This window comes from Oppia nitens, unplaced genomic scaffold (assembly GCF_028296485.1).
Source record: "Oppia nitens isolate AA-2021 unplaced genomic scaffold, nextdenovo-longstitch-racon4-pilon3 scaffold32_pilon_pilon_pilon, whole genome shotgun sequence".
NCBI classification, from domain to species: Eukaryota; Metazoa; Arthropoda; class Arachnida; order Sarcoptiformes; family Oppiidae; genus Oppia; species Oppia nitens.
Window position 1 is genome coordinate 347,501 of NW_026533213.1, and position 17,091 is coordinate 364,591.

Here is a 17,091-nt window from a genome sequence, read left to right on the forward strand (position 1 = left end):
GTGTGTGTGTGTGTGTGTGTGTGTGTTAGAAATGTACGTAAAATATATATCTAATATAAAATACTGTTATAAATAAAATACAATAGAGTTATATACATTATATATATATATATAACTTATATATTTATATACATTGTATTATATATTAACATTAATCATCTACGGTATGTCTGTATATTATATACATATATATAAAAAATATATGATATAATCTATTGTATAAAATTGCATATATGACACATTAGACTTTCTATCCCATACTATATATGCTTTTATGTTTATTATATTATATTATATTTTGCATGCACTGTAAAATATAATATTAAAAAATAGGTAATATAGCATATTATATATATATATATATTATATTATATAATATTATCCAGTATTATATTTATAATATACAAGAGAGATAGACCATTGCAACAACAAAAATTAAATTGCAATATTTGCAAATATTTTTTGTTTTTAATAATAATAATAATACATATAAATAATAGATAAAATATCCATAAAGTATCTATTTTTTTAAAAATAGTATTTATGTGGGTGCTTAAATTTTTGTTTGTTTGTATATATAATAAGTGGGAATATAATCTTAATAAATATTTATTTTATTTTTTTTTGTTGTGCAAATCAACAATAGCTATACCCATACACACACACACACACACACACACACACACACACACACACACACACACACACACAATCGTACTGTTATTATTGTTATGCAAATGTATGTTAATTTACTGTGCAATTTTCAATAAACTTATATTTAAACTGTATTATAATATATATATATATATATATATATATATATATATATATATATATATATATATATATATAACGATCTGACATTACATTAACCCGCAAAAAACATCTCACATTTTATCGACTATTATTTTTTCATCGAAACACACAAACACATACATCCACACACATACACATACACACACATACACACACATACACACACACACACACACACACATACACACACACAAACCAACTATCAACGACTTGTTATGACAATAGAATTTTTTTTGCATAAAATTAGTCACAAAAAAAATCTATTCAATATCTTTAATGATATATAAATTTATATAATATTAAAATTTTATTGTATTTTTAAATTTATTTTTAGAAATATTTACTGTGCATTCCTATTATTATTATTATTATCGTAATTATGATATAACCTTTAAAAATTATATAGTTTATTAAATATAACAGTTTATGAGTTATTTTGTATTAATAGTTTACAATTTTCTATTAATAGAATTTTATAAATTAAAAAAAAATATTAAAATATATATCAAAATTATTATTTATTTACATTTTTATTAAATAAATAAAATCATATTTTAAGATATAATTTTTTAATTTATTATAAAAACCCATATATATATATATATATATATATGATTAAATATATTTATTATTTTAATACTATTTATCATTTTATATAAAATATTTTTATATATTTATATAAATAAGATTTTTTTCGGTTAATATTTAATAAATTATTTTATTATTTTTTAAAAATATTTAGCTTATATATATATATGTAAAATAAAGTATATGTTTGTTTAAGGGATATATTTTTGATTAGATATACCCGTATCGCAACAAAACGATATTTTATCGGAAATATGATTTATTTGGTTTTATTTCACTTGATTTGATATCTAAATACATTTGCATTATTAATAATAATATATGATTTTCGGTGTAAATATTTTGCATATATATATATATATATATATATATATATATATATATATATATTGATACAGTGTATATACATATTGATATACAGTAATTGAATAGAGCACACACACACACACACACACACACACACACACACACACACATACACACAAATAAATATTTAGTTATATTTGCATAAAATATTATTATATAATAAGATATAATATATAAAAATATTTTTCTCGTATAAAGTTTAACAATCAATAGTAGTATTTCTATGATTATAAGTAAAGTTTATTGAAGAAAAAAATTTTTTGAAATATAAGATTACATTAGATATTGAATGATTGAGAAATAGTGAGTGAGTGAGTGAGTGAGTGAGTGAGTGATTGAGTGATTGAGTGAATAAGAGAGAGAGAGAGAAAGAAAAAGAGAGAGAGAGAGAAAGAGAGAGAGAGAGAGAGARAGAGAGAGAGAGAGAGAGAGAGAGAGAGARAGAGAGAGAGAGAAAGAGAGAGAGAGAAAGAGAGAGAGAGAAAGCAAAATGATTACTATTTTTAGACTTTTTTCTAACCAAACAAACTAACAAAAAATTAGTTGAATGAATTATTTTGTTTTATTATAAACAAACAAATAAAAAATTTATCTTAAACTTTTATAATATGATAAATCAATTTTTATAACTATTGTGGTCAAAATTAATTGTTGTCTATTTATATATATTTATTTATTTATCTAAATGTCATCATTTAGTTTCTATATATTTGTCTCAGATTTAATCTCATTGTGTATATTTTGTTGTTGTTATATACAGTATACAGTGTATTATACTGTATATTGAAATATATTTAAAGCTAAATATATGTATATTTATATATATATTAATATACTGTATATAAAAAAAAATTTGTTTGATAAGATAATATAATAATTATTGTATAATTTATATCAATTTTTGCAATAAAAATGTACACAAAAATATATGATTATTGAAATTTTTTATTTTAAAAAACAGTCAATTAAATAGTCAATTTTAGTTAGCAATTAAACAAAACACAAAAAAACATAGTGTTATTATATTAATAACAATCATAAAACATTGCAATTATATTATATAATAGCAATTATATTATCTAAAAACATTTTTAGCAATGAGAATAATATATATTAAAATTTTTTATTATTATTACTGTATTATCATTTTGTTATTATTATTACTGATATTTTTATATGACTTTCAACAACAACAAAAAATGTGATCATAATAAACATTAATAAATTAACAGTAAATAATATTTAATGTGATATCGTCTATGTAACAGTAATAGGACAATATATATATATTATATATAATATACTGTATCTAATAGATAAAGAGGACAGATATGTAATAGTAACTGATATGTGAAAATAATTTGACAGATTAATTGTTTGTCCATTTAGCAATATATTAGTATATTAATACTGTATATAGCATATTAAAGAGAGAGAGAGAGAGAGAGAGAGAGAGAGAGAGAGAGAGAGAGAGAGAGAGAGAGAGAGAGGTATAGTTATAACACTTGTAATATTGAAAATTAATGCTTAAATAAATATTATGCCATTTTTTTGTTGTTGATTTGTTTTTATTTTGATTGTATTATAGCCAAAAACAACTCATTACTTGAAGTATTAAATATCTATTAATCTATTTTTATTGTATTTATTTATATTTCATTTATTCAAAAAAAAAACAAAAACAAAAATCATATTTCAAACATATTTAAAATATATAGATATTAAATATTATATCATAAATATGTATATATATTGTATAATATTGTATAATAATTTTACGCATACCTGCATAGTTAGGTCGCACCCGTTTATCGTAACCGCCATCAAAAAATTTGTTCAATATTCTGGTAATGTCCTGGCCTATTTCGGTTTGCCTATTATTTTTTGTTGTTGGGTAGGGTAGGTTAGGGTAGGGTAATACACAGTTAGATATAAGTTTTAAAAAATTAATAAATAAAATAAATTATTTTTTTAAAAATAAAAATATATCTAAATTTTTTGTTTTTCTAAAAATATTTTTTTTTAAATGTAGAATAAGTATTAAATATTAATTAAAAAAATTATAGTTTAAAAAATATTCTATACATATATAATAATGTAAATTATATATATATATACAATATTATATATATATATATACAATGTATAGAATATATTCTAGATATATATAGAATGTATAGAATATATTCTATATATATAAATATTACAATTTGCAAATATAATAATTATAATAATAATAATACTATATATGGTATAAATGAGAGCAATAAAAAACAAATAGCAATAAAATTGATTAAAATTTTAATTATTAATTACGTGCTAAAAGTATAGTATATATATATATTTTATATAATAATATTTTTCATATGTAAGATATATTATTAATCATATTAATGATTTTAGTCACACGTGTGTATGTGTGTGTGTGTGTTAGTATTATTTTTAGGTAGCATTTATTTTTTGTTTTTTAATTAATTATTTAGTATAAATTGATATAAAAATTTTCAATATTTATATTTAACATAAAGAAATAGATTAATATATTATTTTATTAAATTGATTTTTTTTTCATAATAAATAATAATATACATTATATGTTTAATTACATATAACTTATTTTTTTAATAAATAAATACATTGTAATTAAAATTAATAGATTTCAAATAATTATATATATATATATTTATTTAGATATTATTACTTTTCATTCAATAGTTATTTAAAAAAAATTTTTAAAATATATTTGAAATATATATATACACAAAAAACTGATTTAATATTTATTATAATTTTAAATATTTATGAAAATAATAATATATCTATCAAAAAAAAAATTTTTTATTGTAAATATTATAGAATACTTAAATTTTCCAAATATTATATTTAGTTAAATTGTTTAAAATTAATAACATAGTTACATGCAAATACACTATTTTATACAAACAAAAAATTATTATTATTATTATTAAAATATATACATATAAAAAAATATGACATGCTATAAATTAAATTAAACGCTAACACACACACACACATTGATATACATATACATATATACACTTACATATACACAAACACACATACATACATAAGTTACATACACATACATACATACGCACACATATATACACATACATTAACCAACACTATTGTGATTATAATTATTGTTGTATTTTATGCAACAAAAAATTTGTTTTGACATAATAGTCAAACTTATTAAATAATAAATGAATTGAATTGAATGAAAATATTTTTTACCAATTTTTTTATATACTGTAATACATAGTCAGAGAGAGTGTTTACTATCAGTGATTTTTCATCGCTATTTTTTATGTATTAAATTGAAGACAACTAACAAAACAAAAATTGTGTGATAAAAGATTGAGTACTTATTGAGTGTGTGTTAGTGTGTGTGTGTGTGTGTGTGTGTGTGTGTGTTAGTGTGTGTGTGTTTGTGTTAGAGAGGGGTAAAACAAAATTGCGTGTAATTTATAAGAAAAGCCATTAATATGGGGAATGTTTTCTCGAACACATACACACACACACACACATAGCCAGTCAATGGGATGCCATACCACTTGCTAACTGTGCCGTCAAAGTAATGGAAGAGAGAGAGACGGGTATTAAGTCTTTAGGCGATACGATATATAGATATATATATATAGAGAAGGATATATATATCTCATCGCTTATATAATAAGTGAAATGAAAGTCACACACACACACACACACACACTCACTCACACACATTGTATTTATATTATACACATTATACTATACAGTAGTATATATGATGAGAACGGGATATGAATTTTCTTTCTTAATTTTTTTTTCGTTTTATGTTTGAAATGTAATATATAGTAAAATATAAAAATGTGTTTTATAAAAGTGTTAGGAAAGAAAAATGTTTAGTAATGTTAGAATATATATACTGTATGTATATATATACTATATATTGAATATATATACTATATATTGAATATATATACTATATATTGAATATATATATACAGTATATAAATATAAATATATAGATTTGAGGGAAAGTTGTGAACAAAATTATAGACAATGAATTAAATGTGAACATTATTTAGACAGTAGTTTATTATTGAAGACTTATTATGAAAAATATATAAATCTATATAAAGTATATATATATATATACTTTATATGATACTTGATTTAGTTGAGCGCCTTTTTCCTTATACAGTGTATATATATATATACAATATATTGAAGCACTGGTACCCTATTAACTACAATGACAAAAAAAACTAGTGGGGTATTAGTTATTGTATATATATATAATATAAAAAGTATTAAAGTGTTTAATGACGGAAAAAATTATAAATCAATGTCTCGTTTTTTACACACAAACTATATATATATAAAATATCAAAATATCTTATACACACACACAAACACACATACATACACACACTTACACACACACACACACACACAAACTCAAACAATACAATATTAAATACTGTATACTGTAAGTGCATAAAACTGTACTGTACTGTACAGTACTGTGCTATTTATAGCACACATAGATTCCCAGGCATTGGTAAAGCACTTGTAATTTTGTAATGTCGGTGCTGGTAATTTACAGACAACTACAGTATTATACTGTACTATTATATATTGATATATATATATATATATATATATATATATATATATAGTATATAAATWAATATATGATTYCTGGCAACAAACTATATCTCATCGATGTATTAATAAATATCTAATAATTATAATTTAATAAATTATATTAATTAATAACAATATATATATTGTATAATGTATTTACAATTCGATAAATTATTATATAATAGATATTAGGGAATCAAATGGGAAAAAATTATATTTTATTTATATCTAATTGGCCAATGGATATAATTTTTATTTATTATTATTATTATTATTATTATTATTATTATTATTATTATTATTATTATTATTATTATTATTATTATTATTATTATTATTATTATTATTATTATTATTATTATTATTATTATTATTATTATTATTATTATTATTATTATTATTATTATTATTATTATTATTATTATTATTATTATTATTATTATTATTATTATTATTATTATTATTATTATTATTATTATTATTATTATTATTATTATTATTATTATTATTATTATTACTGTATTATTACAAAATAATATATATATATATTATTTATGCATTTATTATTAGTATTATATATAGAAATATGGTGATAAATTTAGATGTATAGAACAAATACAATATATATATACATAAATTTATATATATAGCTATTATATAATGTGTTTGGATGGCACATATAAAACATTATGTTATTTTAGGTAATAATAATAATAATAGAGTAATAATAATAATAATAATACTAATATTGCACAATAGATATAAATTATATCTAACCATGTATCTATAAATTATATATATATATTTATATATATATATTGTATTTGCACTGTATATTACGTTAAATAATTTTGTACATTACATGATACGACAATAATAATAAAAAATATAGTATTAATAATATCATTATTTTATTTAAATAGATTAGATTATGTACGTTAATCTATTTTTTCTAGAAAAATAATATTTAAGAAAATTTATATTTTATAAAATATACTTTAGAAAAACAAAATTGAATAATAAATTTTAAATTATAAATTATTATAGCATCAGTAAATTCACTTTTTTTATAAAAAAAATATAATTAATTTTGTCATATATTTTACACACTCATTGAAAAAAAAATAAATATCAATATTTCTAAATATAGTCTAAAATATTATTTAATGTAAAAAAATATATTTATAAAAAATTTAATTTACTATATATATATTAATATAAATTTATATATATATATATATGTCTATTACTAAAATTAATGTATTGAAATTCATTATGTAAATTTTTTTTGTATACAAATTTATATTAATATATATATCATAAAGGATATTGATGATTTAATGGATAAATATTATTATATATATATATATATATATCGTTACATGTATATTAAAACTATATAATATTATTATTATATTTTGTTTATATGATTATTATTAATAGTTTATTGGTTTGCGAAATACTGGTATATGTCATGTCAATGGAAAATAAATGTCAATAAATTTAACATTAAAAAAGACATTAAATCTTTTTTTTAAAAAAAATATTCTGTATATTAAGTAATCCTTTAGTTTGTTGTTAATGCTCTCTCTCTCTCTCTCTCTCTCTCTCTCTCTCTCTCTCTCAATGTATATATATATATATGTGTGTGTGTGTGATGTGAAAGTAATGATTTTATTAAATGCGAATTAATTTTGTGAAAATAATATATGAGTTTTTTTTGTTGGTATACAGTATGTGTTGTTATAATAATATAAATGACTCTTTTTTTATTATTTTGCTTTTTTACTTAACAATTTAACAATACATAGAAAATAATTTTATTTTTTTGGATTATACTATGGGGTGGAGTTAACAATATAATATAGAAATATAGTGTTTATATATTATTATATATAGTATATATATATATACATACAATTAATTCAAGTGTATCCATCAACATAATAATAATAATAAATTGTGTGTATATGTGATCAATCAAAACAATAAATATAATATACTATAGTATTAATAATTATTTTATTTTGTTGATTAAATTCTATAACTATTATGTTATAATTAATGTTTAGTTTTTTTAATTATTTTATTAAAAAAAATTATTAGAGTATATTATGTATTAAAAAAGGTATTACACCAACAATTTCTATATACAATTGTATATTACTATTTTCATATATATATATATATATATATATTATAAATAACATATTTTATACATAGTTTATTACAAATAGTTACAATACAAATTAATCGAGTAGTTTATTATTATTATTTTTTTTGTATTTAAAATTCTAATAAATTACTAATTGTTTAATTTATTTTCAATAAAAATTGTTTGTCTAATAATATATAAATTTATATATATTTATAACACTAACACCAATAACAATATCAGTTATATAACAGCAGATATACACAGTATATGTGTGTTAATAGACATGAATTTGATGTGTGAATGTACAGTATGTATGTATGTGTGTGTGTGTGTGTGTGTGTGTGTGTGTGTGTGTGTGTGTGTGTGTGTGTGTGTGTGTGTGTGTGTGTGTGTGTGTGTGTGTTGTTTGTTAACAGTTCATAGATTTTTGCCCATTAAAAATGATTGATAGCATACAATAAATAATAGATAAAAGATTGACTTTTATATATGTATATATATATACTGTATATAAGTTATATATAGTATATATGTATTTGCAATTAACTTATGAATCTCTCTCTCTCTCTCTCTCTCTCTCTCTCTCTCTCTCATTCAGCTCTCACTCATTGATTYACTAGTTTTACTATAAAATTAGAAAATCTTTAAAAAGTTGTTTTTGTAAAAATCTAAATATATTATTATTATTATATTGAATAAAATTACTTATAAATAATAAATAACTTTATAACTAACTGATCATTAATTATATTTGCATAAATAAATAGTAGAATAATAATCAATAAAAATAATTTGTTTAATGATTTAATTAATAGAAAAGGTTTTATTTTTGGAAATTTTTTTTAAAAACATTGAAAATTAAAATGTTATATATTTTTTATTACTATATATATATATAATTTAATTATGCAAATAATATTACTGAGAAAAAATATATAATTGACATTTTTTTACTAAATTTCATATTAAATATGTAAATAAATGCATTTTTATATTAACAGAAAACTATTTKCAATAATAATAATAATAATAATAATAATCAGTTATATAAAAATTTATATCATTTATTTTTGAGTATCTAATTAAATGGAAACAATTTTTATAAATAGTTTATTATTATTATTATTATCACATTTACATTGCAATTATTGTCGAAAAATATTTAAAATATTTTTGTTTTTATATTTTGGTATTTAATTCAATAATTTTTTAAAATATATATCATGTAATAATATATCACTGTTTTTAATGTAATATAGTTATAATTATTACTTTTAATAATAAATCTAATTATAGTTAATAATCTATTTTGAACGTCATTCATAAAAAACAATTAATTAAAATTAATTGAAAAAATTGATTTTTATTACTTAATGATATATTTTAAAATATTTTATATTCAAATAAATTATTGATTTAATTATAATAAAATTTTTTAATGCATTTTGTTGTTTGTTTTTGTTTGAATAGTAAGAGTGATAGACACAGAATAAATAAAATTATTTATATATATATTTTTTGTGTAATAAAATAAAACAATAATTTTTTTATTACTACTTATATTTTATCAGACATCAATATTAAAGCATACAATAAAAACAAATTATATATATATATATATATATATATATATATATACTGTATATTCAATATACTAGTAAAGTATTATACCGGTATAATAGATATCTATAATTTTATGTATATATWTATATTATTGTACAATATTGTTATTGTTTTTTTTTGTTGTTGTTGTTGGTATTAGCAAATGTTATGTATATAATTTTTTTTTTTGAATAATATATGATATCAAATAAATATAGCAATCAATAAAATTCAATACGTGAAAGTGATATTATAGGCCACTACTACTACTACTTCACTGTACTGTACTAACAAACAAATCACTACCACTATTATTGGCATATTGTTTGGCATATTTTTGAGATAAAGAGAGAGAGAGAGAGAGAGAGAGAGAGARAGAGAGAGAGAAACCTTAAAAAACATATAATAGTGCAAACACTGGGGTAACAACACGTACTCTGAATTTATATATATAACTAGTATATACTGTATATAACTTATAAAAAATAATGCCATAAATAGTAACACACACAATATATATATATATATATATATATATTGATAGTAAGCTTTTGTATATATATCATATATATAGACATAAAATTATATATATATATATTGTATGCAATATGTTTAGTATTAGTTTTTTGTTTGTTTGTTTGTTTTGTATAACAGTTATGCGTACAGTTTGATAAATAAAAAATATATATATAWAAAAATTTATATACATAAAGATAAATATAATATTTATATATAAATAAAAAATAAATTACAGAATATTCTTGACTTTAGAGGATTTATTACTTTTTTTGAACTTAAACTATAATATTAGCAAAATATATATATATATATATATATATATATATAATAAATATATGGGAATAAAATGTTGTTAATACACGAAATATTTTGCCTTTAAATTCCTTTATGTTAAATATTCATATTGTATGATACATATAGAGTATTATATATATTAAATATCATATATATATATATATATATATTGTATATCTTAATGACATTGCTATTTAAAAAAATATTTTATTTATATAATATTACTGTATATCTTCAAGTTTGCAATGTATAATCAATATGATATATAAAAAAATAGCTATTATATATATTGTTGCAACATTTTTTATATTAATTTTGTATTTTATATTTGTATGCAACAAAAAAATACTAAAAAATATATAAATTACTGTATTTTGATTTTACTGATAACTATTAGCAAATGTCTGTATCTGTTTTTTTTAAAGAAAACTATTATAATTTAATAATTACATAAATATACAGTATATCTCCTACATATATAAGTTGTAATAATTACTTGACATATAAAATAATTAATGCATACTAATTATTTTAAGATAAACTAAAAAAAAAAAATAGTTAATAACTAATGGATATTATTTACATATTATTTTAGTAATAATACTTAAGCTTTTATATATATACAGTATATATCAATATATATATATACTAAATTATAATTTTACTATTTATTTATTTATTATTAATATAAAAGTTATATACAAAAATTTTTTGTTTAATATGCATAAACAGTATGTATAATATTTAGATACCACTGTCATAAAAATGTTGTATAACTTTTTTTTTATATACAGTATGTATTAATGTCCTCTAATTTTATTTACTATTATACAATATATACAGTATATATATATATTTTATTGTATACACATTATTTATATAAATTATATATTGTTTATCTTAGTGGTAATGTTATATACTAGTGTTATATTTAGTTATATCAATATATATATATTATTTATTTTTAAGATACACACACTTACAATGAAATAGATAGATAGTTAGATAGATACACACAAACACATTATATTGTTATATAATAAATCCCTAAATGTTATGTAAGCCATTATATACAGTATATACTGTATTATGTATTATATTTTAGTACTATTTTGTGAGTAGCCATTAAGCAATTAGGATTTATATATACATAGATATATATATACAGAATATATTGTATATATAATCTGAGAGAGAGAGAGAGAGAGAGAGTCGATAGCTTTTTTAATAATTAAACAATAAAAAAGTAAGCACCAGTAGTTTAATGTTAAACCCAAAAACATACAYAYAYACACACACACACACAAATCAGTGCTAAATTACTTGCAAACACACACACACACACACACACAGTAATATCTACCTGTGCTAGTGTCTAATGAATAAATATTATTAGTTGTCAATGGATACATTATATATACTGTATATATATTTTTATATTGCATTGGGAATTGTTAGCAATTTTCTATATAAAATAAAAATAAATATTTTTTAACATATAAAAATAATTTCAACAACAACAATTTATATATATATWTWTTTAWTTTTTTCTATCAAATCAATTTTATACTAATTTAGTAGTATACAGTATATATATATATATATATATATACATTTGCTTAGATAGATTTTTAAAAATTAAATTTAGTTTGCTATATTTTTAAAAAATTAAATATATATATATATATATATATACTGTATATACTAATGTATTACTATTTATCATGTAAATACACTAAAAATAAAATTATATTCACATATTTTATTTCTCCCACTAAATATCACAAACTAGTAAATAACATATACTGTAAATTTATATATATATATATATATATATATATATATATATATAGGGTATACTGTATATTAAAAATTTTCTATTTATTTTAATATATTTTTTTTAATATATTGAATACTATATATAGTAATACTACTGTATATAGTATATATATAAACTTGCTTTTACATTATATACTAAAAGTGAAAAAATTTCTATTAGGAAAAATACTATAATATATATATATATATATATATATATATATATATAAATTTTACTCATGTGAACACACTAGTATGCATTTGGCACTGGTATGTATTCAAAATACAATATTACATTTAACACACACACACCATATCATCAATTTTATAGTAAAACGATTGCTTGACATTTGCACAAAAATGATAGCTTAGTAACCAGTTATTTGCTAACACTATTATTGAGGTATTGATGAGTGAAATATTCACTATTACTACTACTACTACTACTACTATCAATACTATACGACTACTACTAGTGCATTGCAATAGGCATTCCTTAAGGGTTTTTATATATATACAGTATATAATATAWGTAAAAGTATGTATGTGTTTATGTGAGTGAGTGAGTGTGTATTTGTATGTATGTGTGAACTATATTATTGGATGCAAATTATTATCCGATCGTAGTGTCAATGATATAAACTGTACACAATATACTRTACAATATATATATAWAWATAAAATAGGCTATAACTCAAACACATAGTTACACACACAACACACACACAACACACATACACACACAYACATACACACACACACACACACATATATACATACATACACACAAATTGTGACATTTAAACAACATATACAGATTCWGTAAAGATAACACTGTATACAGTTTATACCTCTATATACGGGTATAAATTGTATAAATTTATATATTCTGTATAATATATATAGTATATATATACAGTATGTTTGTGTGTATGTGTTTAATATATATATATATATATATATTACATAGAGAATTGGTAGTTATTATTRAACAGTCAATATAATACAGATTTTCTCAAACAAAATTGCATCCATTTATCACATGATAAGAGAGAGAGAGAGGGAGAGAGAGAGAGAGAGAGAGAGAGAGAGAGAGAGAGAGAGAGAGAGAGAGAGAGAGAGAGAGAGAGAGAGAGAGAGAGAGAGAGAATCAGTTGATTCAAACAATTTTTCTCAATTCAATTACAAATGACATTCAATTAAAACGATAGGTCTYTCTCTCTCTCTCTCTCTCTCTCTCTCTCTCTCTCTCTCTCTCTCTCTCTCTCTCTCTGAATGATCTCAATTAACATAAAATTAAAGTTGTATTAATCAATAACAACAAACCAATAATATTATTATACAAACAAATCTATAGTATTGTTATATAAATAGTCGACAACAACAAAAAATAACAAATAATTRTAMTWTATTTGTGTGTTTGTGTTTTAAATTTTATAATAATAAAAATAATACTCTAATATTAAATTAATTAATAATTATAATCTATTAAAAAATTAATTAATATTAATTAATCTTATTATTATAATTTTTGTAGTTTTATATAAAAAATAAATAAAAATTTAAAGTTTATATAATTATTTATTTATATATAATTTTAAAGATTTTTTTTAATAATACAACTATAATAAAAATAAATAATAATATAATTAAACTCATTGTTTTAATTTGTTTATCGGCAAATAACTGATACATAAGTGATTTAATTAAGTTAAAAATTTTCAGTTACTAATTAATTAAATAAATAATATACAGTATATATATATATATATATATATATTCAATATATAAATTTAGTTTATAGTATTAGCTAATAATCAAAAAGTTATTTTGAAAATTTATTAGTTAAAAATTTTATGTAATTAATTAATTTCGTTTTTGTGCAACTTTTAATTAAATTTAATTTACTCTATATATATACACTGTATATGCATATATTATATACAAACTATTTAATTTAATTATCATTAATACAATAGATAATTATAATATCATAATATTTTTTATTCTCATTATTGATTAAAATGTTTTGTTATGTTATGTTTATTTGTTTGCTTTTTATTAGTTATTTACTGTATATTTGTTTATTAAACTTTTGTTGTCTCATCTATTTGTTGTTTATGTTTTAAACAGATTAAAATTTATTTTTAATGTAAATAATTTGTATTTTAACAATTCACGTATAAAACTAAAAGTTTAATTATATGCAAATTATTAGTACAGTATATACTTGTAATATTATAATATATATATATATATATGTATATATATATATATATATGAAAAGAGTTTTATTGTCTAAATATTTTTTTAATATAAAAATATAACCAAATAATAAAAATATTTTAATATAAAAATAAAACTTTTTATTATTATTTTTTTTGGCAGTAAAAATTATACATAACAATAAGTATTAGCTAAATTTTATATATTTAATTAAATATTTTTAAAAAATATATATTTATGTMAAATATTATTTTAGTTTATTATAATAATTATATAGTTTATTTARTACTATTACATTTAATGTCATCGTTTAATGTTTTTAATACTATATATATAATATTATAACTAATTATTTATTAATAGTTTATTATTTACAACAACAAATATAATTACATATATATATATACATAATTTATTAATAAATTAAATTAAATAAATCATCAAAATTTATTTAGCAATTAAAATGTATCATATATTTGCAAAAAAACACATTTTAAATAATCATATTTTAAATAGTTTATAATAATAATAATAATAAAAACATAACAATATCATTAATATTAATTTCATTATAAATATATATATATATATATATATATATATATATATATATATATATATATATATATATATATATATATATATATATAYATATATATAATATTATAAAATAATAACATTAAAACATTTTTACTTACTTTTGATTGCCATTAGCAGACACCCTGTTTATACAATAGGCCAATAGTGTGTAACTTATTAAAAATGTAATTAAAATAAAGTGATTCAATTTAATTATGTTGATTAACATTAGTAAAAATTTTATGCGTTTAGTATTTTTATGATTATTAATATTATTATTATTATTAKTAGTAGTAGTAGTAGTAGTATTAGCAGTAATTTCCATTTGTAAAAATTATTAGTATTATTATTAAAATTTATTATTAATATATATATWTTGTTAATACCATAAATGGTTTAATTAATAGATTTGATTAATTTTTTTTAATCTTTATGATAATGATAAATTATATATTTACATGTTTTGTCTATTTTTTAAATTTATTATTATAATAATATTTTTTTAGTAAACTATTAATTATTGTTGTACATTATTATTATTATTATGTAATGTTGTTATTAATTAATTTAATAATAWTATTTTTTTCAGTAAATATATTCGTTATTAAAATTTTTTTAGTAGTAAATAGATAATAAATTAATTGTTTTCTATATATATATATATAAATATACTGTTTATTATTAATACGGTTAAAACATTTTGTATAAATTATATATTCATAATACATATATAAACATTTATACTATTGTTTTCATTGACAGCACATTATATTTATTATAAGATTTATGTTTAAAACTAAAAAAATATTAAATACAACAACAAAAAACACAACAACAAAAATATTATTAAATAAATTTCTTCACTATTTTTTTTATTTTATTGATGATAAATGTCTTATCAGTAATTTATAGTCATTTTATTATTATTATTATTATTATTATTATTACATTATTATTGTATTCACGGGATATATATATATAAAACAAAATTTCATCGCATGTTTATAAAATAATTTATATAATATATTATAAAGTTATTGAAAAAACATATACTGTATTATTATTATTATTATTATTATTATTATTATTATTATAAATATTAGTATTCAATATGATGTTTATAATAAATTCATATTTTAATCTTTTTATTATTATTTTTATGTTTTTTTTGGTTATTATTATTTTTTTTTCTATGCGACAAGTCCATTAAAATTGCATTATTAAAATTTTTATTTATATAATATATTTACAATAAAACTGTATGTATTTGTATATATATATATTGAGTATAGTTCAGGTTTTCATTGATTTTTTTTTAGTTAGACAGTATATATATATCTAGATTTATATTTTATTTTAAAAAATTTATGCCTATAGTTAAAAATATATATATATWTTTTCATAAATATATATAACGATGTTGATAATAGTAATAATRATAATAATATTATTATTATTATAGTTTTATA

At 17.9% G+C, this 17,091-nt stretch overlaps 1 protein-coding gene across 1 annotated transcript in view; it reads right to left on the minus strand.

Annotated features, from left to right (window-relative positions):
* The window catches only part of LOC128956778 (gamma-aminobutyric acid receptor subunit beta-like), a 48,044-nt gene extending 32,260 nt beyond the window's left edge, over window positions 1-15,784 (minus strand). Inside the window, exons 1-2 of the mRNA XM_054302494.1 lie at window positions 15,742-15,784; window positions 3,556-3,644 (exon numbers count right to left, since the gene is read on the minus strand). The gene's annotated coding sequence lies outside the window, so the exon portion shown is untranslated. The remainder of the gene's footprint in view (window positions 1-3,555; window positions 3,645-15,741) is intronic.
* Window positions 15,785-17,091: the final 1,307 nt, after the last annotated feature.